At 41.5% G+C, this 25,505-nt stretch overlaps 1 long non-coding RNA gene across 7 annotated transcripts in view; it reads right to left on the reverse strand.

The window, feature by feature from the left end:
* The window catches only part of LOC125643014 (uncharacterized), a 678,305-nt gene that overhangs the window by 165,301 nt on the left and 487,499 nt on the right, over positions 1 to 25,505 (reverse strand). Inside the window, exon 4 of one of the 7 annotated variants that reach the window (XR_012670027.1) lies at positions 16,251 to 16,404. The exons of the other annotated variants lie outside the window; for them this stretch is intronic. This is a non-coding gene — a long non-coding RNA (uncharacterized LOC125643014). The remainder of the gene's footprint in view (positions 1 to 16,250; positions 16,405 to 25,505) is intronic. 7 annotated transcript variants of the gene reach the window in all.

The raw sequence follows: 25,505 nt of genomic DNA on the forward strand, positions 1-25,505 counted from the left end.
TACCCCAGCACGTGGGTTCTCTAGGCACAGTCTTGGGTTGTGGATCATCTGTCTGGAACCCTTTGAAAGCTGAGATCCCCCACAGACTAACTGCCTATCCGCTGGAAGCAATGCTGACCCCTCAGACTTCCCTGTCATAAACATACCCTCTATCAGAATTTCAGCCATGTGAGTGCTCTGGTTTAACCGTTTCCCTCTTCAGGGGTATGCAACTGTGAATGTCAACAGACTCAGGAGAGACTTTGCCCAGGATTCTAAAGAAACTTCCTTTTACTCAGCAGAAGAGATACACAGTTCTAGGTAAGATAATAAACATACTTATAGGCAGTTTCCTTAGATCTCTGTAGAGTTTTTTGGGCATAGATCAGAGTCCTCTAAGAAGCCCAGGATCCTCCCCAACTGTGGGCCTCCTGCTCATGGCTTCTCATCCAGAAAAAGAAATCACTGGCCTTTTCTCCTTTTCACTAAACTGGCTGCTGAGACACTCTTTTATAATCTCCAGCCCTCCCCACCCCTGTCAGGTGACTGCCTGATCAGCCTCAACGAATGATTACTGACCTGTACTAGGTGCCTTAGTTGCCAGATGACCTCTGCCCTGGTAAAACAGTTCTGCTGCATAGGAACCAGCTATTGTCTAAGGTGCTTCTATCTGAATAGAGAACCAACGAGGTCTAGCAACCCTCTATTGGTAGCCCTCTTCTATTAGCCCTTGAAATTCCAGTCCTACACAGCAGTAAAAGGACAACTAGGCAAACAAGCTGTGCATTCCAAATGGAGTTTGCAGCTTGATAATTATGCATACAGAAAGTTCATGATTTAACACAGAACTCATAGCTGTACCCAGACAAATTTCCCAATGGTCACAACTACCCATTGGGATCAAGGAGGAATTGTGACTCAGAAATGCACTAGCCTTGCAGGGCTATTCCTGAGGTGGTGCAGTTTACACAAAACCCCTTGTTTATGGCTTTGAGAAAACTTTATTGGATTTCTACAGAATGCAAACACAGAAACACATACAGAAGCACATATGCATAATTTTCATCTAAGTGGGTTAGATGCTCCAGTGAGTTCTGGTTTCTATGATGGTGGAAAGGAACAGAAAGTCACTGGATCTCCCCTGCAGGGGATTCCTTAGTGTGAGGGACTCCTTAGCTAGTATAGAGCCAGTATAGCATTTCACCAATCCCCAGCTGGCAGACAGCTCCCTGGGGAGCCGTGGGAGGATGAGGGGTTGGCATGGATTAGAGCAGCACAGGGGTGCTGGAACGATTTGCATAGTGGGGCTGCTGAGAGCCACTGAACCAAACAGTAAACCCTGGATATAATGGAAACCACTTCAAACCAGGGGGTGCTGCAACACCCCCTACACTGCTTGTTCCAGCACCTATGCTCCAATATGTTCCAAAACTTGTGTTACACAGAATCAGACAGTCACAACTGGCACACCTGAGACTTCACTATCAGCTGTGTCCAGTGGGTACTGGGTAAATAACTATAAATTACAGCACACACTTATTCAGTGTAGTTCTCAGTCTGAATACAATTCAGTGCATTTCCCTTTACACAGAACACAACAGTTGTTAATAGTCCAGTGGGAAAGAAAGGCTGAGTGAGAATGCAATTTATTTATCATTCTCTGTCCTCATATCCAGACTGTAAAGTCACACACACACACACACACACAAAAGGAAAATGTGGATGTGTCTATCCCTGTAGTTTGTGATGGGGTCTTTGAGTCACCTTCGTCAGCCAGCAAAGAGTCAGCACACTTATCAAAACTGTTCACTAATAAAACCAATGTATGTTATGCTTCTATATTTATGTTCCAACTGGGGGAATAACGGATTTTTTGGTGGTAGTTTATATATAATGTCATTTTGAATTGAAAAATAAAAACATTTTGTTTAGAAAATGTCAAACCTGAACGTTTAAATTTCATCTGAAATTTTGATTAAAAGTCAGTGAATTTGACAAGAATTTGTGAAATGTTTCAGGTAACCTGAATCTGCATTTTCACTGACAAAAAATTTCATTTGAAAATCTTCATCCAGAATTACTTTCATATATTTGTTTCTGAGTTAAAGCCAAGTTGAAAAATTTAGATCCAGCTCCAAATGTCAAAGTTTTAAGGCATTTAATCCAATGGTTAAAATTCCACCATGTTAAAGGTAGGAACTACTCAGGACATTCACACCAGGATATGACGTACCGTGAATTTAGCTTGTGGTTTGGTTTAGACCCATCGCTTCTTTTAGTTGGGAAGAAAACTCCCTCTCAGATAACTCAATTAAATCAATACGGAGCTGGGGGTGGGGGGTGGGGGGGTGGAAATAGTCATGGACTTTGACCCAAATTCACAAATAGTTTCAGTGCCCTAAAAAAGAAAAAAATGTATGTTTTGTGTGAATTTTCTATTTGACAAAAACATTTCAACCAGTTCTACTTCAGACCTGATGGGGAAGGAGATGCTGTCAACACAATCAGTGGAGGGTTATCACTGAAGTGGATAGTGGAGGTTTGGTAACACTCACACTCACTCTGCATGGAGGAGTGTAGATTCACCCAACTTTGTAGTTGGGATGCTCTGGACCTTTTCATGGCACCAGAAGGGCTTTAAAGAAAACATCATTAGCTAAGTAGCTTGAAGTGACACTAATAGAAACTTCCCTTCAGCATTACCAGATAAAGGCTGCCACTTGAGCATGTTTTTGTGTTTTGTTGGGACCGATTGTCTACTACCTTGCACCTCATGCTGTCATTATGGATGGAAGGGGGTAAATGATGCCATGACAATGTGGCATAACAGGAGGGGAAATGATCAAGTAGATGAATGTGTTTTTATTTTAATAAAAAACAGGATTAATGTCCACTTTATAAAATACACTATACACTTAAATGCGGTTTTCATAACACCCAGATGGAGGGTGGATGTACTTAAAAAAAACTCCTTATCAATGACTGTTTGGCTTCCTTTAGGTTTTCATACCCAACAGCTGACAGAATGATTGTACACACGCTTGACATTTTACCAATTTGGTCATATTTGTCAAGGATGTGTTAATGTGTTACAGAAGAGCAGCAACAGAAATATGAATGTTTTGACAAAAAAATGACTTGGTCATCATGGTGCCATGAAAGCTTTCCAGAGTAATGTCATAAAAATAAACACTGAAGTAAAGACATGGCAGTACAGTAACATCTGGTAGAACTTACCCTAGGAAATGCCTCACCTAGTGAACCATCAACTTCCTTTAAGCTTACACCAGACTGGAGAGGCTGCATTGTGCTTGTTCATTTTTCCTCTAAACTTATGGAATAGTTTGTTTTTTTTCATTACAAGGTAACTACTTTGAGGAAATCGACTATAGGAACTTAGAGTTTATGGTAATGAGGATCACATAGGTAGACAGATATTTTGTCTACATTGCAGTTTGGAGTGTGCTTCCCAGTGCAGGTAGACTAACATACTCCAGGCAGACTAACATACCCAGCTGCGGCATAGACATACACTAAGAGACAAGTGTTACTTTGAAGCCCACAAAATATTCAACTCAAGCCTCAAATACACTCAAAATCAGCCTTGGTTGGAGTTCAGCTTGCAGTCACAGTGCTCTTCATAAATTTTGTTCTCATGTGAACTTTCAGTCAAAGCCAGATATGAATTTTTTAGCTATTAGCAGAGATCCGCAAACATTTTATAGATCCACTGGTGCATTTTGAGCCCAGATTACGTCTACTAGGAAAGAGCACATAATATGTAGGTTCATAATTTTTAAACCCAGAAAGAACCATTATGAGTAGCAAATCCAACCTCCTGTGTAATAAGTGATAGGATTTTACTCAATAATTCATGCAGTGGAGGGAATTACTCTTCCTGACTGTAAGAGAACACAATCAAGCCCAATAACTTATGATGGAACTAGAACATACCTTTTAGAAAGGCATCTATGTGACACTGCACCCCATAATGTTTTATAGAAATATGCTTATGAGTGTAAATATGACATAACTGGAATATGTTTTACGCTAGATATGCCAAGTAACATCTCAGAAAAGGTTATGATCTATTGGATATATTCATCCTATTTGTATGCATGTATCATTTTTGTATGCAAAGTTACAAACATTGGCTGTGTACTTTTTTGATTTTAAAGTAGCCTCAGTGAAGCAGTTGGTCAGCTTCTTGAGAAAAGACTATTCTCAGTAAGTGCCCAGTCAAGAAACACTTAAGCCAATAATGAACTTTGAGAGACGCCAATCCACAACTGAGCTTTCCTAGGAATGTGACATTGGCCTGTAAAGAACTGAATCATTCATGGACATGTGACTTGCCCATGTGACTCCAAAACTCCATCTGGTAGCTAGATTCTGCATAGGAGACGAGAAGGGGTTTCCATCCAGAAGAGAGAGACTATATAAGCCCCTGGGGAAACCCCTCCATTTTGTCTTCAGCTGGCACAAAAGATAGCCTCTCCACCCCAAGGAGATGCCTGCAAGAAACTGGAACAAAAGGACAGTAACAGTAGGGTTGTGAGTGATTTCCCGACTCAGACTAGGAGGAAGTCTAGTCGGTAAAAGAGGCTTATTGGAACATCTGAGGGTGAGATTTACCTGCATTTAGTTTTTTACTGTATTAGGCTTAGACTTGCATGTTTTATATTATTTTGCTTGGTAATTTACTTTGTTCTGCCTGTTATTACTTGAAACCACTTAAATCTTACTTTTATATTTAATAAAATCACTTTTTACTTATTAATTACCCCAGACTAAGTATTAATAGCGGGGGGGGGGAGGAGGAGGGGAACTGCTGTGCATCTCTCTCTATCAGTGTTATAGATGGCAAACAATTTAGGAATTTACCCTGTATATGTTTTTACAGTGTAAAATGGATTTATTTGGGGTTTGGACCCCATTGGGAGCCAGGTATCTGAGTGCTGGAGACAGGAGCACTTCTTAAGCTGTTTTCAGTTAAGCCTGCAGCTTGTGGGGGACATGGTTCAGACTTGGATCTGTGTTTGCAGCAGGCAAGCGTGTCTGGCTCAAACAAGGCAAGGTACTGAAGTCCCAAGCTGGCAGGGAAAACGGGCTTAGAGATAGTCCCAGAACATCAGGTGGCAGTCCCAAAGGAGTTTCTGTGATCCAACCAGTCATAATCTAATCTTAAAATTTATGATAAATCTATCACATCCTTTGGTAAGATGATCCAATGGTTAATTACCCTCACAATGTGTCTCGTTTCCAATTTGACATGTTCTAACCTCAACTTTCAACCACTGGATTTTGTTATGCCTTTGTTATTTTAAAGGGTTCCCAAATGTCCGACATCATCACAGATTCTTCAGCGATACCAAGGCCAGAAGCGACCATTGTGATCACCTGACTGAATTGCTGCTGCCGACAAAAATATGCAACCTTGCTTTGAACAGAAATTGGAAGCATTGTGCCAGTTCTAGTGTGACAGGTTTTGCACAATTAAATTTGGATTCCACTTGACTTTAACATCTCCGTAGCCGAATGTTTCATTTTCTTTCACTGCCTTACAAGAACCAGGTTTGCATGTCAGCTGGTAGTCTGATACTTTATGTAGTTGAGTAGACTTGGACAGTCTGGATTCTCAGAGGAACTGGCTACAGAACCCCACAAATGAATGTCAGACCTGGAACTTCATAAGCCACTGACAACAGGTCTAACTATGAAGTACTTATGGGCTAAAAAACTTTTTGCACCTGAAAATTTCTCTCATTCATTAAGCATAAGAGGCATATGGCTTTTAAACCCAGTTCAGAATCTGTCCCAATAGGCTGTTGTCAGGGTGTATAATTTTCTAGAGTTCTGAGATATCCGAAGCATCTGAAGGAACAGCACCAAAATGAAAAGCTGATCAAAACTGAAATTTGGTAAATGCCAGCTAGTCCTTCCATCAATCCATATGCAATTCTCATTCCCTTCCACTGAACTTTCTGTTCACAGAATGATGGCAAGATGGAGTTTATTTTTATACCTTTAGTAAAGATGTGTGAACTTTAAAATATCTATGAATCTCCAGCAGAGACTGGAAAATACTGAAATAAATGACACATTTCTCTGCCCACAAACACATCCCTTGGGCAAGGATATTAGATAGTGTTGTGCTGCCAAGTTTTTGTGCCTCTGTTTTCTACGTATGGCACCTTTAAATTTCTAAGACCACTGTCTGTCTGCAGAGACAGTTGCCATTTGGTCCTTGTTATGCTGCCAGCGGGGAAGTCTTCTCTTCCAGATGGATCATAACAAGATCACATTCCAAGGCAATTTTAGCACTGACAGTGGGAGTTAGTTTGACATCTTTTTACTGTGCTAACTCAGAAGCCTGTGTTTAAATGGTAAAGGAGTCATTACCAAGTCTCCCGCAGCAAAGGAAATATCCATCACAATAATTCTGGTGATCCTCTGATGGAAAGCATCACAGAAGGATAAGTCTTCTTTCCATCTGATTATTTACCTGGTAGTAAAGCAGGTCAGACATTAATGTGTCCAGCATCGGCCTTCTACATTATTAATGTCACAACTGATGGTCATTTTCCAGCCAGATGGCTATCATCAAAAGAGAAGGAATCTGAAAAGTTCTAACTGTATTTAAAAGGCTTGCTGGGGTGAGAAGGCACAAGTCCAAATGTTCTACCCACTTATACAAGCCGTGAATATGGCTTGGAAGCTTTATTAGCACATGCAGTTCAGTGTATTAGTGGTGAGGACAAGTGCTCCTCAATCTGACACTGTAAAAGTTCTTACATTATTATGTATTATTTGTTTTACTGCAGTGCTTAGGAGTCCCTGGATCAGGACCCCACTGTGTTAGGCACTGTACAAACACAGAACCAAAAGACAGACCCTGCCTTAAAGAGTTTACAATCTAAGCAGAAGACACGACTCAACAGATGGACACAAGTGGGAGTATAAGGAAACAATTAGACAACGTTAGTCATCCTGATATATACAACAGAGTGCATCCCACCAGGAGTACACAGTGAAACAGAGGACTAGATTTTCAGCCAAACCACGACTGATGTAAGTGGGAGCTACTCATTAGGGCTCTGATCCTGCAAAACACTTATGCACTTGCTTAACTTCACTGCCATGAGCAGCTCCATGGATTAAGCAAGTGTGTGTATTTCCAAAAATGGGACTTCAGGTTGTAACCATTTACAGGCAGTGACTTCCACGCAAACAGTTTATTTGAAAAAAGAAAAGGAGTACTTGTGGCACCTTAGAGACTAACAAATTTATTTGAGCATAAGCTTTCACGAGCTACAGCTCACTTCATCGGATGCATGCAGTGGAAAGTACAGTGGGGAGATTTTATATACACAGAGAACATGAAACAATGGGTGTTACCATACACACTGTAGCGAGAGTGATCAGGTACGGTGAGCTATTATTAACAGGAGAGAAAAAAAACCTTTTGTAGTGATAAACAAGGTGGGCCATTTCCAGCAGTTGACAAAACGTGTAAGGAACGGTGTGGGGGAGGGGGGAAAATAAACAAGGGGAAATAGTTTCACTTTGTGTAATGACACATCCATTCCCAGTCTCTATTCAAGCCTAATTTAATTTTCCACTGCATGCATCTGATGAAGTGAGCTGTAGCTCACGAAAGCTTATGCTCAGATAAATCTGTTAATCTCTAAGGTGCCACAAGTCCTCCTTTTCTTTTTGCGGATACAGACTAACACGGCTGCTCCTCTGAAACCTAACTTTATTTGAAATATATTTCACAGTGTATTAATGGCAAGAAAAGTTTCTGGCACTTTGGACTTGAAGAATGCATGACACTAAGTAAAAATAACCCTGTTAGGGTGCCCTTAATAGAACTTAAACATTAAATGAATGTGCTTAATATTGGATGTTTGTTTCTACCATCTGCACTATTGAGGGCACTTGGGATAAGGAATATGAAGCGGTATTGTCTAAATTAGTAATGTCCACTCCCTATGGCATTACATGACAGACACAGCAAGAGATTCTTTGGACGCCCTGACTGTGAATGATTCAGTTAAACCACTACTCAACCCAAAAATAAATAGCAAACCCATTACTAGCTAGCACACCACAATCCCAGCACTTACATAACTGAAACCAAAGGGAATTCAGTGCAATGCTTTTTTTAGTGAATGGACATTAAGTCATGATAGACTCCAGCCTTCAGACAGGCAATGAGACAAATGTGGCCATCTGATTTCTAATGCACCCTACATAGATACTGTAGAAGACACAGGGCTAAATAGTCTGTGTAATGTTCCCCAGAAGGGGAACACTAGTCATAAAATTACACAGGACGGGCCAACATATGGAAACTAAATCATGTTCTACCCAGGGGAAAGTGATGCAGCACCATGGAAAGAGGAGGGAGATTGGAGACTACGTAGGTACTAACAAATTATGGAAAATATCCTTAAGACTTTGGGACAATTTCATGGAGTTCTTGGCTCTCCATGTACGGTCTATCCCCTCCTCAAGCAGTGCAGCTAGTTTAGTGGTCATGTTGTCACATAGCCACTGTTCTGCATGCATCTCACCTGAAGGAAGCAGAAGCCATGGAGTTAGGACTTCATGCTACAAGCAAAGCTTCAACATGTATGGCACCTTTCCTCTCAGTGCACCCCTCCAGTACACATACAGCACAATTACACATCTAGTCACCTGTGCGTGGAATAGCTTTCAGCCCAGCGCAGGCTTGCCTAAGGTCTTATATGCCAGGGAAGTCTTTACTATGGGGCACAGAGCCTCTGCACCACAGGGTGAATTTCTCGCAAAGAGTTAATAAAGGGACTGACACACTCATGCCATGAAGATGCTATTCCATGCTGCTTGAATTCTTTGCTAGTCTTTGGGTGCCTTTGCTCCTCCCCCGGCCTCTGAACAGAAGTGAATTGCTGTCCATTGTATCCACGTTTATACCTCACTCTTATTTAAGATTCTACAGTAACCCCACCACAGTGAGTAAAGCAGATAGAAAGCCTAAAAATGTGTATGTTTTCCCCCACCTTCCCATCTTACTATTTGAACACAGGTTGCTGTTCTCCCTCCTCCCCTCAATATCCTTTATTGTTTGCCACAAACATTTGGAAAATGTCCAACTGCTTCCTTCTCATATGGTCTGTTGAACCTTCAAGCACCTGTTGATCTGGGTGTTGCCATATTGAGGATATTATATATGATTCAATCCATGCTAATGAGCCCTCTATCTTTAACGTATGACAACATGGACCTTTGAAATCCCATATGTTGTCACTGCTAAATATATATTATGCCAGATCCTTGATTGGTGTAAATGTGCATAGCTCCAGTTAAGTCAATGGGACTATGCCAACTTACGAGCTCAGGAGCTGGCCCATGGCTAGTAATTGACAGCTCTTGGATATTCTATAACATATTAATGAAAATTAAAGAACTATTTACAAGTGGCTCTTCCACAAGACATGCCATATGTTATTTATTGACTGAGATTTGTTTGATTTACATAAAGAGAGCTTGTCCTAGGCTATGGGTACCCTGGTCAAAGCCTTACAAATACATTATGTTCAATTCAGAGGCTAGCAATTGATGCACCATGGAAGCACCTCTCAGAAGTAACTTTGCTGCATTATATGCATACGACTAGTAAGCCTCTTCCCTTTCTGAGTGAACCATGAACTCCCAGCCTTCATAATTATATCATACACAGTCCCATAGAAGTGTATGAGTTTAAGAGTTTCCAAAATTGCCTGATAGTGATTGGCCTTTGCAGGTGATCGCAGGAGGGTAGGGGATGGACAAGGTGGGTGGGAGAAGGTATAAGGATCCTTCCTGTTGCACATTCCATGTGCTGTATAACAATATAAGAGAACTCCATGTTTATAAAGCTAAACTGGCTCTGTATTAAGAATGGTTTACAGTGGTGCTACAACTGCAGCTAGCATTCTAGTCATGTGCACACAGACTGACTTTCTGATGTTTCCTCCAACCTCTGCCCTCCTGCAACCTGTACTCCTCCTCCTCAGTTCCATGCAGGTTGCTTCACTCTCCTCAACCCCTTTTACTGCCTGTTTGGCCTGAAAGATTCTACTGAATTCTGAGAATTGTCTTGGCACGGTGGTGTTGGGCTGGCTAGTAGAAATTTAATGGATTTCACTATTGTACACATTTTGATCACTTCCTCAAATCCCAAAATTCTCAAAACATGTCAAATCCCAAACTCAAACCAGCTTTGTATGGAATCAAAGTTCAGTATCAAGAGTTAGCCCCTACAGTTCTAGTTACTAGCAAGTGGATTTAGTTCTCTATAACGCAAATATGATTTACCAAAGAACAGAAAACCACTACCCCTCTGTTGCAATTTAAGAAAGTTTAGCTTTCTTCCATTCTAAAGCGCAACATCTTACCATAAAAGAAAAGTTTTATTGGATTTGTGTTGGAAGTTGTGACAGGAACTTTTGAGCTATATTTCATGATGCATAGCATAGCATGGGTTGTAGTTCCCAGCACACCAAGTCTGGCATTATTGATTGGATTTCCGGTACTGGCTGGAAGAGTGGTTGGAAGGTAAGATTAGAGGACACCAGTTGTACCTAGAGTTAGTGGTGAGTGGTGCTATCTAGCAGCCACTGCGGCTATCTGTACCAGGTTTTTGGCGTATGCTTTGTGGGGTAAGGGCATGCTTGACCCCCAGAGTTTGGAAGCTGGAAGATATTCTCCCTCCTACAAAAAAAAAAGGCATTAACTCAGACATTGCCTAGGATTTGGAGTAAGATAAGATGATGTCACTGCCCTTGGCAGCAGAGTCAGAACTGGAACCTTGGATTTAGGCACTGATGTGTCTACAGCCCTTGAACTGCAGGATGGCTGGGAAGAGCATACCAACAGAGGTATCCCTGTAGGAAATGGGGAGTAGACAGTGGGGTCAAACCAATCATTTCCTTCCAGCTGTCAGGGCTTCCCATGTTAGAGTTCTTGATACCCAATCAAGAGTCTGTGTGGGCAGACTGCTTCCTTTCAACAATGCTGTACTATTATTCCTAAGCTAGCATCCTTAGGACCAGATGCTTGACACAACTGCAGAGAGCGGGGAGAAAGGTAGCTCTAAGCAGTCTTTCCACTCTCCTGGTTTGGTGCTGGCTCTGCAGCTGAAATGCTTCCCTCCACTTCACCCCACTGCAACTATATGTTTGTCATCATTTGCTTCCAACTGAACACGCCCATGTGCGTGTAAAGATTTTACTTGGCTTCTCCCTGCTCTGACAACCTCGCCTGCTCCCTGCCCCTCGTGTGGGGGCTGGGATGGCTCTATGCCATCCAAGGATGCTCCTCTGTTCTACAAATCCTCAGTTTCCCCTTTAAGGTCAGCTGCCTGCTTTGCTGTGCTGTGCAGAGTCAGGGCTGAGAATCTGGCCCCAACAATCTATTAATTCAGCTAGAGAACAGCAACCTTAACGAAAAATTATTCCCAATTGTTAATATTCGCTATAGTGAAGTTATATTAGCTCATTGAAATTTAATTGCTAAAGGGTTATAAGAGCTTAGATATAGGCCTAGCATCTGTCTCTTTTTAATGTCTCAATTATCACCACAATAATTTAATGGCACCATATTAGAGACTCACCACTGACATGCTAATGAATGGCACCTTGTTCATTTACATTAACTCTATTTTCAGAAGGTTATAGGTTGAAGGCAGGCATCTTATGCTTCAGATATCACCGAGTCACATTTATCTCATTTTACTTTTATAACTGAAATTACGCAGCTTAAAAATGTTCACTCAACACTGAACTGCAAATGGGTTAAACTGTGGTCAATTAAAATTATGTACTCATTTCCCAAGATCAAGCTAAGTAACATGAATCCTTTCAACCCACTTATTACTTAATTTGTCTGTCAGCGTTTACTACTGAAATTCAGTTAATCAGTTTGTTTTGTGAGTTGCCATTAAATAGACATGTCCGTCATCCTGTGCTTTTTAAATGAACAGCTCTGTTTTCTTGTAAATATTTTACTGTATTCTTTTCTTTCCACTATACCAGATTTACTTATATAAATATTTTTCTTCTATTTATTCTGGATAAACTATCCTACTAACTTGAATAAACTGTCAGATCTATTGCATCTAAATTATGATAATGTTAATTTCAGCCATAGAGGATGCAATTATATATATAATTATAAACAGTGCTATTTATTTAAGCCTTTCAATAAATCACACATGGGATACGCTAGACAAAACATGATTTCCTTCATAGGCAGTGGAATAGTCTTCTGAGATCAGTCAAATGTTGGTGTAGTCATAAAATGAATTGTGCATGGAATTCTTCATTGTGACACTAATTCTAGGAGATTTCTCATTTTAGCAAAATTAGTAAAACAGTGGGGAATATAAACAAAAACAAATCACATAATATCTAATATTAATGTACATTTAAAAATCTTTTACAAGTCATTTTATTCTAACATAATGCGACCATTCAATAATTCTCTGACACAGCCCTGTTGTGCTAAGCACAATTATAGGGTGCAACCTATGTCTGTTTTATGGACTAGAATGGATCAGGATGTCTAAAATGTCCTCGCTTGTTGGTACCACTCATGCTACAAATATTGAAATTGAATATGTCAGATGATCCAATATAAAGTATTACGTCTTATTATTATTGTAGTGGGGACGAAACTCATTCATATACGATTTTGTGAGTTACACACATTTATCATGTAAGTTTTATAGTAAATGTATATATTCATCTCTCCTTTGTAGAGCACTGAATTAAGGTATAATGCATTTGGGGCCATACTTCCTCTGTTGCATGCTGAGGAATCTCTCAGTTTACTGCAAAATCTTCAGTCTCCACCCTGGCTTATACCCTTTCCTGGGTTATGTAGCATGGATGGCATTAAAGGAGTAAGGAATAGAACTCTCTCATGGTGGGCATCATGTGGCTCCTGCAGATCACTGGGGATCCAAGAGGATCCCTGGAGAGCTGCCAAATTTGTGGAAAGTCCCATTTCCTATTTGACATGGTGGAATCAGGGAAGAATTCCATGAGGAAATCCTCAGGGATATTTCCTACCTCAGAAGCCTCTCCTACAAGTTCTTGCATAGGCTGTCCTGAGGCAAAACCTTTTATGTGGGCTACACTCTTATTCAGTCCTTTGCAATCAACTGCCCTGCTCACACATTTCTAATATAAAGGGAAGCATGTGGCCCTTTAAACGTAAATGATGGAGTTACAGCACACGAGGAATCTAGTCCATCTGGGAACATCTATAACTAGGAACTTTCAGAACTATGAAGAGCTGAAATACCAAAGGAAACCCACTGCTTCACTACCAGGCACAAAATATGGCTCATGATACGGTTATAAAATTGAATGGTTATCAATATAATTTAATTTAATCACTTAGTGGTCATCTCTAGTGAAATTAATATTCTTAAATATTCATGACACGACATAGCTCTTAACCTGCAGAAGGACCCCGTTAAAAGTGTTAGCCCAGGAAAATAGACAGTTATGGGGCAGCTGTAATTGGATCTGGAACCTTTCACCTCAGGGTTACCGGTTTGAATCTAATCCTGCTCGATAGTGATAGAAAACTATACTAGCACTTCTAATTTGAATCAAAAATCTTTTGAACCAGAAGAATGAATTCATTACCGTCGGATGATTGAACTCCATCTTATTAAACTGAACAGAGAGAAATAGTTAAATATTATTTACAAAACATAATGATTAATACTGTAACTCTGTATGTACGTAAAATCCCAGGTGTTTAACATTAAGAAGGCCAGATGAGAAGGTCAAGAAAATGTTATGGAAAATGTCAAAGCACTATCAGACATTTTAAAGGTCATTCCTAACACAAAGGTGACTTCACATGGAAGGGTAAAGGGGGAGATCCAGGATTGTATCACCTTTCCAAAGGGATGGGAAAATGGTGAAAGTCATGTCAGGAATAAAGAATATGAAATTTCCAAGTAGATAATATCAACCTTTGTATGATAATAGAAAGTAACATTACCGGAAGAAAACCATGCTGGAACTATAAAATGGACTAATGTAATAACGTTTATAAAATCATGAGATTTCTGAACATTTAGCCATGAATTACAAAGGCATCCATTCTATAGTGAAGATCTAAATTTCAGCTTCAATTCAACAACAAAGACTGATATGTACATACAATTCTATCAGGTGAGCAGTCTGTAGCATAGGGTAAGATTTCTAGGGAGATCTGGGATCTGATTTTCAGAGGTGCTGAGCACCCAGAGTTCCTATTCACTTAGCTGGAGGTGATGGAGCTCAGCTATCCTGAAAATTGGGCCCATGCAGGATAAACTAGAGCACTCTCAGTAGTCTTATGCCTCCATATGCAATGTTACACACATACAAGTTACTTCCCTCTGACACTTGATATTAGCAAAGTCTGTCATAAATTACTTCTTTCTTACATAGAGCACACTACATCACACATAATCAACTACTCTAAAGAACAGTAGTAGGTGTGACATGGGTAGGCCAGATGCTAGCTCTTGCCTATGCTGTAGGCCTTAGCTAAGAACTGACAAACTCATAGCTGGAGACCAGACCAGATCACACGTATGTTAGTTTTGCTCAAAATAGGTATTCGTCTTATAAGAATGTATTTCATGTTTAGATGCTATGAAATGCTTGTAAATTGTTGCCTGCATTGATCTCACTTGTAATGTCGGTAGTCTATGCTATAAGAAAAGATGTAAAGTTTTCTTTATAACTTTGAAAATGTTTGCTGTGAACACAGGCACAGGAATTGTCGCCCCCTCCCCAGCAAGAAGGACTATCAAAATCAGATGGACCATCAAGGAACATTGCAATAGAAAGGATTGGTGAACGGCCTTATCGCATCTTGGAAATCTTTTGTGCAAGGAAGCTCATCCTGTAGACTTGGAAGCTGAATGAAGGAAAGAATACAAGGCCACAGGGAAATTGTCCATCTCTTTGCCACTTGAACTCTGATGGAGCTAGAGGTACCAAACTGCCTCCTTAGCCCATCCTGAAAGACACTTGAACTGACAGATCACTACAACTCTGTCACTCTTAGGATCTAGATGGTGACTCATGTGTGTGTATATGTTTGCTTGCTTTAACCTGTAAATAACTCGTTTTTTTCCTAGTTAATAAACCTTTAGAGAGTTTATTACAGGATTGGCTATAGGCATTGTCTTTGGTGTAAGATCTAGAGTACTAATTAATCTGGTCTCTTGGGACTAGAAACAACCTGAACATTGTGTGACCATTTCTCACCAAGTCCAGTTTGCCCGAGGGGTAAGATGGACTGGAGAGTCAAAAGGGATGGTCTGTGACTCCATGGTAAGACTGTTTAGAGTGACCTAGGAGTTCACATTTGTTACTGGCTCGGTAAAATATAATTAGAGAACATACCACCAGTTTGAGATATCTGCCTTGTTTCTGATAGTCTGCCCTGAAGTAGGCACTCTCAGTCATGAGCCTCTCCCGACAGTGTCTCATCCTTTGAGTTCTATTCTATACAAGTTCTTATACCACACATCACCTTAGTATCTAAGCACTTTCTGCCAGTACATTAAGCAATGCTACTCCTCATCTGTCATGTATTGCTCGTGCAGCGGATTATCTTGTTTTTGTCGGAGTTTAGGGTTATTAGTTTTGTTGTTTTATATAGCAATATAGATAGAGATCTCTCCTCTTTTTCTCCCTCTCGCTATATACCTATGCAAAGATTGATGAACATGGACTCTGAACTCTAATTGGCTTGAGCAGGAATTCAGGGTACTCAGCACCCATGCAGGAGACCCTGAGCATCTCACCAGAGCAGGCTCCCAGAGTCCAGAATATTGCATCAGTGAAATGTGTGAAGGGAATGAATAACACAATTATCCTTCTCGTGTTGTTTCCTATCTCCCTTTGGAGGGAGCATCTAGTAATTTTTATGATTACACACATTAGGTGTACCTATTCTGCAACTTTAATTATTAAGGATTCAGTATAAAAATATATTATATATCTGCCACACTTCAGCAATCTTTAAATTCCTAACCTATTGTCCTTTGGGCTTCAATAATGCAGAAGGCTGATGTACGTGTTACTGAGCTAAGCCCCAGAATTATTGCCTTTGAAGAAAATCCCCCTACAAACTGGTTGCACACATTCAGCAGCATTTCCAGCTGTCTTGTCCGAACTGAAGCCACCACCAACCGTCTCCACCTCCCACCCCTCCCCACTGACCTCTTAGCTATGATGCTGGCTCTTGGGACGCTCCCAGTATTGTCTTCCTTTTGTCAGAAGTGGAAGGTTAGAGCAGCTTTACTTTTACAGTATCTTTGATGGCAGTCTAGTCCCGATGGCGGACTCTACCCAAACTGACGTCCTTTTGACTTTCCTGCCAACATAATCAAACCATGTGCCACATGGTGTTTTAAAGCATTAAAAACTATTAAAACCTGTGTCCCTCTCCGCCCCATAAACACTGCAAGCAGGGCTAGTTGGCATGGGTGGTGGGTGAACCGGCCCTTGGGGCAGGCTAGCCCCTGGCCCCTCCCCATTTGCCTGAGGCCCTCCCCCTCCCCCTTCCCTTCAATCCTTCTCTTTCCTGGAGCCCAGACCACCCCCACCATGGCCACCAGCCCCCTGGCTGGAGCGCCCCCAACCCTGGAGCACCAGGCAGGGGACACAGCCCCAGCGTCCCCAACCCCAACCCCGGAGCACCTGGCGGGAAATGTGGCCCCGGCCCCAGTGCTCCCAGCCCCATGCCTTGTGAGCACCGGCCCTAGCTGCCCCCAATCCCGGTGGCAGGCCGGCCTGCACCAGCCCCAGCCTGGACCATGGAAGGGTGGGAACTGGAAGCAGGCAGGAGGGGACCTGGGGGCAGAGCGTGGGCAGGGCCACCCATGCTAGTAGGTACACAGGGGGTTGAAGTCCAATGTGCTCTTTGAAATTCTGCACTAGCCAGCACCTGGTTATACTCAGGAAGTACAAGCACTAGTATTCTGAATGCTTCAGGTGAAGTACTGTAGGGGTGCTGACGTTAATGGGGGGCTCTCCATTGAATTACTCTTGGACCAGATGTTGAGAGGACCTCTTGATCCTCTTGTGCCATCCAAGCAGTGACAACCAGATTCTAGCCCTGCACACACTGAAAAACATTAAGGCCCTGATCCTGCATTCTTTCTGAACCCCAAACTTTCACTGACTTTGCTGGCAGGAATATGGAATTAGCTCCAGATGTTGCAGAACTAGCCAAATTATTTCCTATTGTTATTTTCTTGCCTTGCTGAAGTATTTTATTGAAGACGACTGGGTGAAGCAGAATACAACAAACAGAGTCAATGGCCAGCCTCACAAAAGAGAAACAGTTACGCATGATAAACACACTCATGTTTTGAGGCGTTGCTATGAAAGTTGCTAAACCAGATTAAATCCAACTCTTTTAATCCAGGAGTATTAGAGACTAACAAATTTATTTAAGCATAAGCTTTCGTGGGCTAAAACCCACTTCATCGGATGCAAGTACCGCAAGTACTCCTGTTCTTTTTGTGGATACAGACTAACACGGCTGCTACTCTGAAATCTTTTAATCTGGTAACACTTATGCAAAGTCAATTTTTAATTATAAGAAAGACAGTCTCTGCACAGAACAATTGTAGCTTTTAGAGATTAGTGGGTTGCAGATCTAAACACTTCAATTAAAACTTTTTTGTATAGTGCCATCTAAAATAAGGCATAGCACCAGGGATTATGGGTGATCTATGCTCTGGGCTATTGGCCAGAGATTTGAACTCTCACAAAGAAAGCTCTCCAGGTTACCTTGAAAAAGGCTACAATCAATCTCCCCTGTTTGTCCATTGGGCTTTGGATGAGAGAGAAGCCTGAAGGCTGCCAATATTTATGTATTTATGTTTGGGAAATTCAATTTTTTCTGACAGTGACATTCATCAAAAAAACAAAACACAAAATAAAGCAACATATTACAGTGGTTAATTTTTCTTTTCTCTTCCATTGCAACTGCACTATTACATTTCATGAAGTTCTCTCCAAGCTCTTTAAAGCAGTCAGTTTAAAAAATCAAGAAGGGTAGTGGGGGAAAAGTTTTCCTAACTATACCAATGGAATTTTTTTTTTTAAAAAAAAACCCAGTATAGACAATGTTATATTCATACATAAATGCCTCTGTTGAGTTTCTCCTTCAGCTCATCTGGTAGAGCATTAAAGTTTGGCTACTTGGGTATCCCAACACATGGACTTTGATTTATATATTATTGATTTGTTATTAGTTTATAAATTAGTATAGAAGGTATTTATTATCCTTGAGGGATGCTGTGTCCTCAGTGGTGGACTTCTGAATGTCACAGTTCTATTGGTTGAGTGAATATTTTCATACAAGATAAGACAATATGTTAACAGAAAAAAAAACTACAGGAAAGTTCAAGATACACGTGACATGTATGTATGTATGTATGTATGTATGTATGGAACAAACATGAGATGATTCCCCCCTCCCTGAACATATCAGGATGAGAGACTCTTCCGTCTCCTTTGGCTTTCAGTTAAATGAGAACATCTGAAAAACAAGTGACTTCTTTTTACTCATCTAATTTTGCATTAGAGATATGTCTCTCTCACTTAGCAAGTCTGATCTACCCCCTGTCCACAAGTGCATTCATTTCAGAATGGAGTATGAACACCAAGAGAGAAACAAACACAGAACATTTAAGCTCTTGCATGATTAGATATTTCAAGATTGTCTAGAAACCTAAAAGAAAAGGAGTACTTGTGGCACCTTAGAGACTAACCAATTTATTTGAGCATAAGCTTTTGTGAGCTACAAATCACTTCATCGGACGCATACTGTGAAAAGTGTAGAAGATCTTATTATATACACACAAAGCATGAAAAAATACCTCCTCCCACCCCACTCTCCTGCTGGTAATAGCTTATCTAAAGTGACCACTCTCCTTACAATGTGTATGATAATCAAGGTGGGCCATTTCCAGCACAAATCTAGGGTTTAACAAGAACATCTGGGGGGGGGGGGTAGGAAAAAACAAGGGGAAATAGGCTTGAATAGAGACTGGGAGTGGCTTAGTCATTATGCAAGGTAGCCTAAGTTAATTGTATCCAATTTGCAAATGAATTCCAATTCAGCAGTTTCTCGCTGGAGTCTGGATTTGAAGTTTTTTTGTTGTAAAATAGCGACTTTCATGTCTGCAATCGCGTGACCAGAGAGAATGAAGTGTTCTCCGACTGGTTTATGAATGTTATAATTCTTGACATCTGATTTGTGTCCATTTACTCTTTTACGTAGAGACTGCCCAGTTTGACCAATGTACACGGCAGAGGGGTATGGCTGGCACATGATGGCATATATCACATTGGTGGATGTGCAGGTGAACGAGCCTCTGATAGTGTGGCTGATGTTATTAGGCCCTGTGATGGTGTCCCCTGAATAGATATGTGGGCACAGTTGGCAACGGGCTTTGTTGCAAGGATAGGTTCCTGGCTTAGTGGTTCTGTTGTGTGGTATGTGGTTGCTGGTGAGTATTTGCTTCAGGTTGGGGGGCTGTCTGTAGGCAAGGACTGGCCTGTCTCCCAAGACTTGTGAGAGTGTTGGGTCATCCTTCAGGATAGGTCGTAGATCCTTAATAACGCGTTGGAGGGGTTTTAGTTGGGGGCTGAAGGTGACGGCTAGTGGCGTTCTGTTATTTTCTTTGTTAGGCCTGTCCTGTAGTAGGTGACTTCTGGGAACTCTTCTGGATCTATCAATCTGTTTCTTCACTTCCGCAGGTGGGTATTGTAGTTGTAAGAATGCTTGATAGAGATCTTGTAGGTGTCTGTCTCTGTCTGAGGGGTTGGAGCAAATGCGGTTGTATCGCAGAGCTTGGCTGTAGACGATGGATCGTGTGGTGTGGTCAGGGTGAAAGCTGGAGGCATGTAGGTAGGAATAGCGGTCAGTAGGTTCCGGTATAGGGTGGTGTTTATGTGATCATCGTTTATTAGCACTGTAGTGTCCAGGAAGTGGATCTCTTGTGTGGACTGGACCAGGCTGAGGTTGATGGTGGGATGGAAATTGTTGAAATCATGGTGGAATTCCTCAAGGGCTTCTTTTCCATGGGTCCAGATGATGAAGATGTCATTAATATAGCGCAAGTAGAGTAGGGGCGTTACGGGACGAGAGCTGAGGAAGCGTTGTTCTAAAATCAGCCATAAAAATGTTGGCATACTGTGGGGCCATGCGGGTACCCATAGCAGTGCCGCTGTTCTGTCTCAAAAGTAAATGCATTCATGGCAAAGGCAAACCTTGAAAGGTATAGACACAATGAGCCAAACTGAGCCCTGTTGAAAATGTCATGGAAATCAATGAAGTTACCCCAATGAGACATACTAGATTGGTGACACTGGTAAGGAGGTGCCTCATTGGGCTTGTCTACACTGGACAATTATAGCAGCTAAACACATTAGTGCCGGCCTATGTGCAGCTAGCCCATTGCACAGCCATTTGCATTATCACTTTCATTTCATTTGCATTTATCCTTCCATCCAGATACAGCAATATGCTTGCCTACATTAGCCCGTCAATGTTACACATTGACACAGGCAAAGAACACAGGGCTAACATAAAAAGGTACAATGCACGCCCACCGGAGCTCCTTATGAATACACGGACTTACAAATTCTTAATTTGTTTCCCGTGACTATTCACAAAATGTTTGCAATGTCTGGGAACCGACACAGCCCCAACGCCATATCTGCTATTTCCACAGACATTCCTGCCAGCAAACTCAGTGACAAGAATCCTGGGCTTGGAAAGTGACTGTAAAAAGAAGACCGAGTAGAGTCCAAAGCAAAATGAGTTTTTATTCGAGTAAATATCAGCTGGGATTTTTTGAACTACTCTGCCAACTCCATAATTGCCTCTTACCTATAGATCAGAATAGGGAATATTTTAGCATTGGCAGGGCCATATTGGGAGACTTCTACTACTTGTGCCAAGCTTATTTTAAATTATACACATATTCAGCTCCCAGGATTCTCAACCTTGCATTTTTTTCTCGAGAAGTAAAATTCATTATAAAATAAAATATGTATGACATCTGAAAATTATCATGAAAGACCAATACTCATTATGACTGTATTTTATATGAGTAAGTCAGACATTTCTTCAGTTGTCAATCAGCCTTATTCACTTCAAAGGATTTTGGATGTTATTTTCAGCGCAAACTTTGTTTTCTCCCCAGAAATAAATATAATTACTTCATGGAGATTTCAACAGTTCTTCTTATTCATTATTTATTCTGGCTTTGTTTGTAAAACATAGGGACCCAATCCTGAAGTCTATATTCACTAGCTTTTAGTTCTTACTCAAGAAGAATTCCCATTGCCTTTACTATTACCTTTGGGTAGTTCAGTAGAGCTTTGAGCAATGGGAAAAGAAGATTATTGAAGCATGCTGAATATAGGATACTGGGGAGAGAAGTGAGACAATGCATATAGTTAATTATATAGCTAGCATCAGCATTACAGGCCCTAGATGGGTTCACTTTGAAAAGAAATAGGAGATCACTGTATAGGGTTTCAAACACTTGATGGACTGAACCCAGATTGCTTGATGCATGTACACAGCTTGCATCCAGATTGTGCAGAATCTAAGACTTCATTAAAAAGAAAAATAATGTTGCTGTCCTTCCTGTTTTGGGGAAAAAAGAACAACAACAACACACCTTCCAAATGTGAACCAAAAACAGAACTGATTCTGTCTTTCTGAATCTGCTGGTAGCCAGAAACAATGATTCAGAAACAATGATTCCGAGGTGTGAACTTAAAACAGCGGTGAACCCCACCAGCACTCTCACGCTCACTTTTGCCCTGTGCTGAATTAATCCTCCCCAAACCCATCACCATTTAGAAGAGTTTCTTAGGCAACTGCTAGTTGGAAGTGCAGCTCCTGCAGGAGCAGTGACCCTATGGAGGGTGGGAAACCGAGATATGGCACCAGATCTTGAAGAATCAGTAGGTTCTGGGGTTGAAACTCTGCCAGCTCAATGAGCAGGAACTCACAGATTTCCCAGGCTTTCCCCCATCTGTTGTGGACTTGCACTGATGTAGCTTCTTGCATGTATTTCAAAATGTTTCATAATCCATCAGAACCTGCACCTAGCATTTTAAACAGCTACCTTTAAAGATGTGATTTTTACTGTTGTCATGTTAAATGATCATTAATTTTTTATCATAACCCCTTCAATTTACTTATGAAAACTGTACTTTTACTTCTTTTGGAATAAACATGGTTTGTATACAATCACACTCATAAAATGGAGAGCTCAAATTGTGTATGAGCTGTTTGCCAGTTCATATAGGTATCTGTAAATTTAACACATTTCTCCTCAACTTGGCAGGCAACTGAAAAAATTACATCCAAATCTAAGGTGCTTTATTAAAATATGTAGCTAACCCAGTATCTAAAGAAAGAGAACAATATGGCTTGGTAGCCTTTGAATTTAATGATTCCATGTTAGCAGTGGGATAGCCTGAGAACGGCACATGGGACTATTTCATCCATTGATTTGCCTAAACCAGTTTGGGCTAAATTCACAAAGAATCGCCGGCACGGTGACACTGAGTATTACAATACCTTACTTTTAGGCACCTAGAAAATCACTGGGATTCATGAAGCAAAGTAGGTACCTAGGTTCCCTATATAACCAATAGGGAGAGAGGCACCCCAGAATGAGATTCACAAAAGCCAGCACAGTAGGGGGCTCCTCGCCTAAGCTGGCATCTCCCACTGGTTAAGCGAAGGGATGTGTGATAAGCCTGGCCACTCTCTCAGATGGGTACCTAAATTCAGGCTGGAGGGGCGTGCTTTCCTTTGCTTGTGATTCTCTGTTTAAACCTCTTGGGTTAGGCACCTATGGTGTTTTACTTGGAGGGTGGATGCAAGTCTCTCTCCACCTTAGGAGTAGAAGGGATCTGCCACCTCTCAGGTGCATGCCTTAACCTGTGCACTAAGGAATAGTCTGATGTGGGGCTCTCTCCCCTGTGGAAGCTGTTCCACTGCATATAAACAATGCAAGACTCACTGGGCCAGAGAGGGAGAGTAGAAGCAGGAGAATGATTCTGTAGCCGGGTGGTAAGAGCATTTGTGTGGGAGAGCTAGGATCCAGTCTCTCAGCTCCTATGCCTTTTTAAAAAAATTATTTATCCACAATGGAACTGCTTCAATAGAAGAGACCGAGTCGAGTCACAAATCGGCACATCCCATAGACTGGTGGCTAGGGTGCTCTCCTAGGGTGACCAGACATCCCGATATTAGGGGCTTTGTCTTATATAGGCAACTATCCCCGCCTAAGTTCCCTCTAAGCTGCATGGCCATGCAGCAGCCTATTAAGTGCCATGCAGGCGCTCAGGGCTGCGTCGGGAGAGATGCCTCTCCCTCAGCCCTGGACCTGTCGCGGCCAGAGGGAGTGGTGCCCCTCCCCTGGCCCCAAACCAGTCTCGGCCCAGACCTGCCACGTCTGGGGGAGAAGCGCCTATCCCACGCCCCAGCAGGGAGAGGTGCCTCTCTCCTCCAGCCTAGGTGCTGCTGGAGGAACGTCTATCCTGCCCGATTCATGAAGCACCCTGGGACTCAGGCATCCAGACACCTGGTGAGCTGCTGCAGTGCACATGCTCAGAGGAAGAAACATAGGCATTATGGAATGTTTACTTCCAAAAGTTAGGCCCTGAGCAATTGTAGGTGCCTGCAGGGTTCAGGGCAGCTGAGCAGGGGGTGGGTCTGTGAATCCCAGTGGGGCCCGATTCGGGGATTTAGGCACCTAAAGTTGCAGTTAGGCACTTAAGTCCTTTGTGAATCTAGCCCTTTGTAAATGAAACATGGGTGGTTCTGCAAGTGGTTATGGGCTAGATTTTAATCATACAACAGCCCTTTCCCTGGCACAGCTCACTGCATCCTCCATGCCTGCTCAGCCAAGGTTCTGCTCCTACCTCCACTTTCCTCCCCTGGATGGATGCGCAGCAGTAATTGCTATCTGGACTCATGAGCCCTAACAGATGTGCTTTCCCCCCAAAACATCTGTTTATATGGTAGCATCTGTGGTGCTGTTATTTAATAATATTCCCACCAATGCTCATGCTGCACAAAGATTTTTTGCATTGATGGAAACTGACAGGACCATCCAACTCTGACTACATCAGCAAATCTTTTGCTGCTCCTGGGTTCAGCAGTGGACTAGCATAAATCTGGACTCTTTGGTACAGGTCTCTCAGAGCTGTCTGTCTGGTCTGTACCTGTAATTTCAATTTATGGAGACAGTTGAGCACATGTTGTGAAGACAAGAGTATTAGCTTGGCCCCATCACCCAGTGCATGTTCACAAATTAATTCCACTTTTGAATCGTATGGTTCATAATTCTGAAGCTAGCACAAAAGAGCTGGTTATATGTCCGCTCTTCACTTGATGACTTTGTGAAGGCTTAGTCGTCTGTTTGGCATGAGTTTTATTACTTTATATGGCTGTACATCAAAATTGAAAGCAAACTGCTCTGGCTTCTGTGGCTGTCACTTAGAATTTGTAGAGGACAAAATGACTGCCTGGGAAAAAAGCCCACCACAGTTATTGACGGAGCTGTTAGATTAGGCTTAAAAACTTAACAGAAACATCTTGAAAACACCACAAGCAACCAGTGTTCATCGTAACGTTGGGTATCAATTTGCAACAAACAATTTATTCAGCTAATTTAGAGCTTTTCAGTTCACAAACTGTTTTAGAACAGATTAAGTTTGACTCGTATATTCACTATTGAAAATTGTTAAGTAGAGCCAAGCTCTGATCCCTTTATTCACTAGAGGAAGCAGCTTATCCCACTAATGATTCCCCAAGTGATTTACATAGGACCACTTGTTGAATAGGGTATTATTATCCCATATGAAGAAGGGGTAGAGCTCTATGAATAATGGATTTTCCAGTTTGGTAGCAATTCTAAAAAATAAAAAAAACCTCTATTTTGGGAAAAAGTCAGAAGATATATTATTATGATGACACTCTTTCTATTCCAATAGTAACTCAAGAGGATATTTACATAGCTGAAACTGAAGTTGAGCATTTTAAAATCAACAGGTCTGGATAACTTGCATCCAAGAGTTTTAAAAGAGCTAGCCGGGGAGCTTGCTGGACCATTAATGTTATTTTCAATAAACCTTGGAACACTGGGGATGTTCCAGGAGACCGGAAGACAGCTGATGTTGTGCCAATATTTAAAAGGGTAAATCAAATGACCTGGGAAATTATAGGCCTGTCAGTCTGACATTAATCCCTGGCAAGATAATGGAGTGGCTGATATAACGGTTTAAGAAGGGTAATATAATTAATGCCAATCAACATAGGGTTATGGAAAATAGATCCTGTCGAATTAACTTGATATCTTTTAAAAAAAAAAGATTACAAGTTTGGTTGATAGAGGTAACATTGCTGATGCAACATATGCAGAC

This window comes from Caretta caretta, chromosome 9, assembly GCF_965140235.1.
Source record: "Caretta caretta isolate rCarCar2 chromosome 9, rCarCar1.hap1, whole genome shotgun sequence".
NCBI classification, from domain to species: domain Eukaryota; kingdom Metazoa; phylum Chordata; order Testudines; family Cheloniidae; genus Caretta; species Caretta caretta.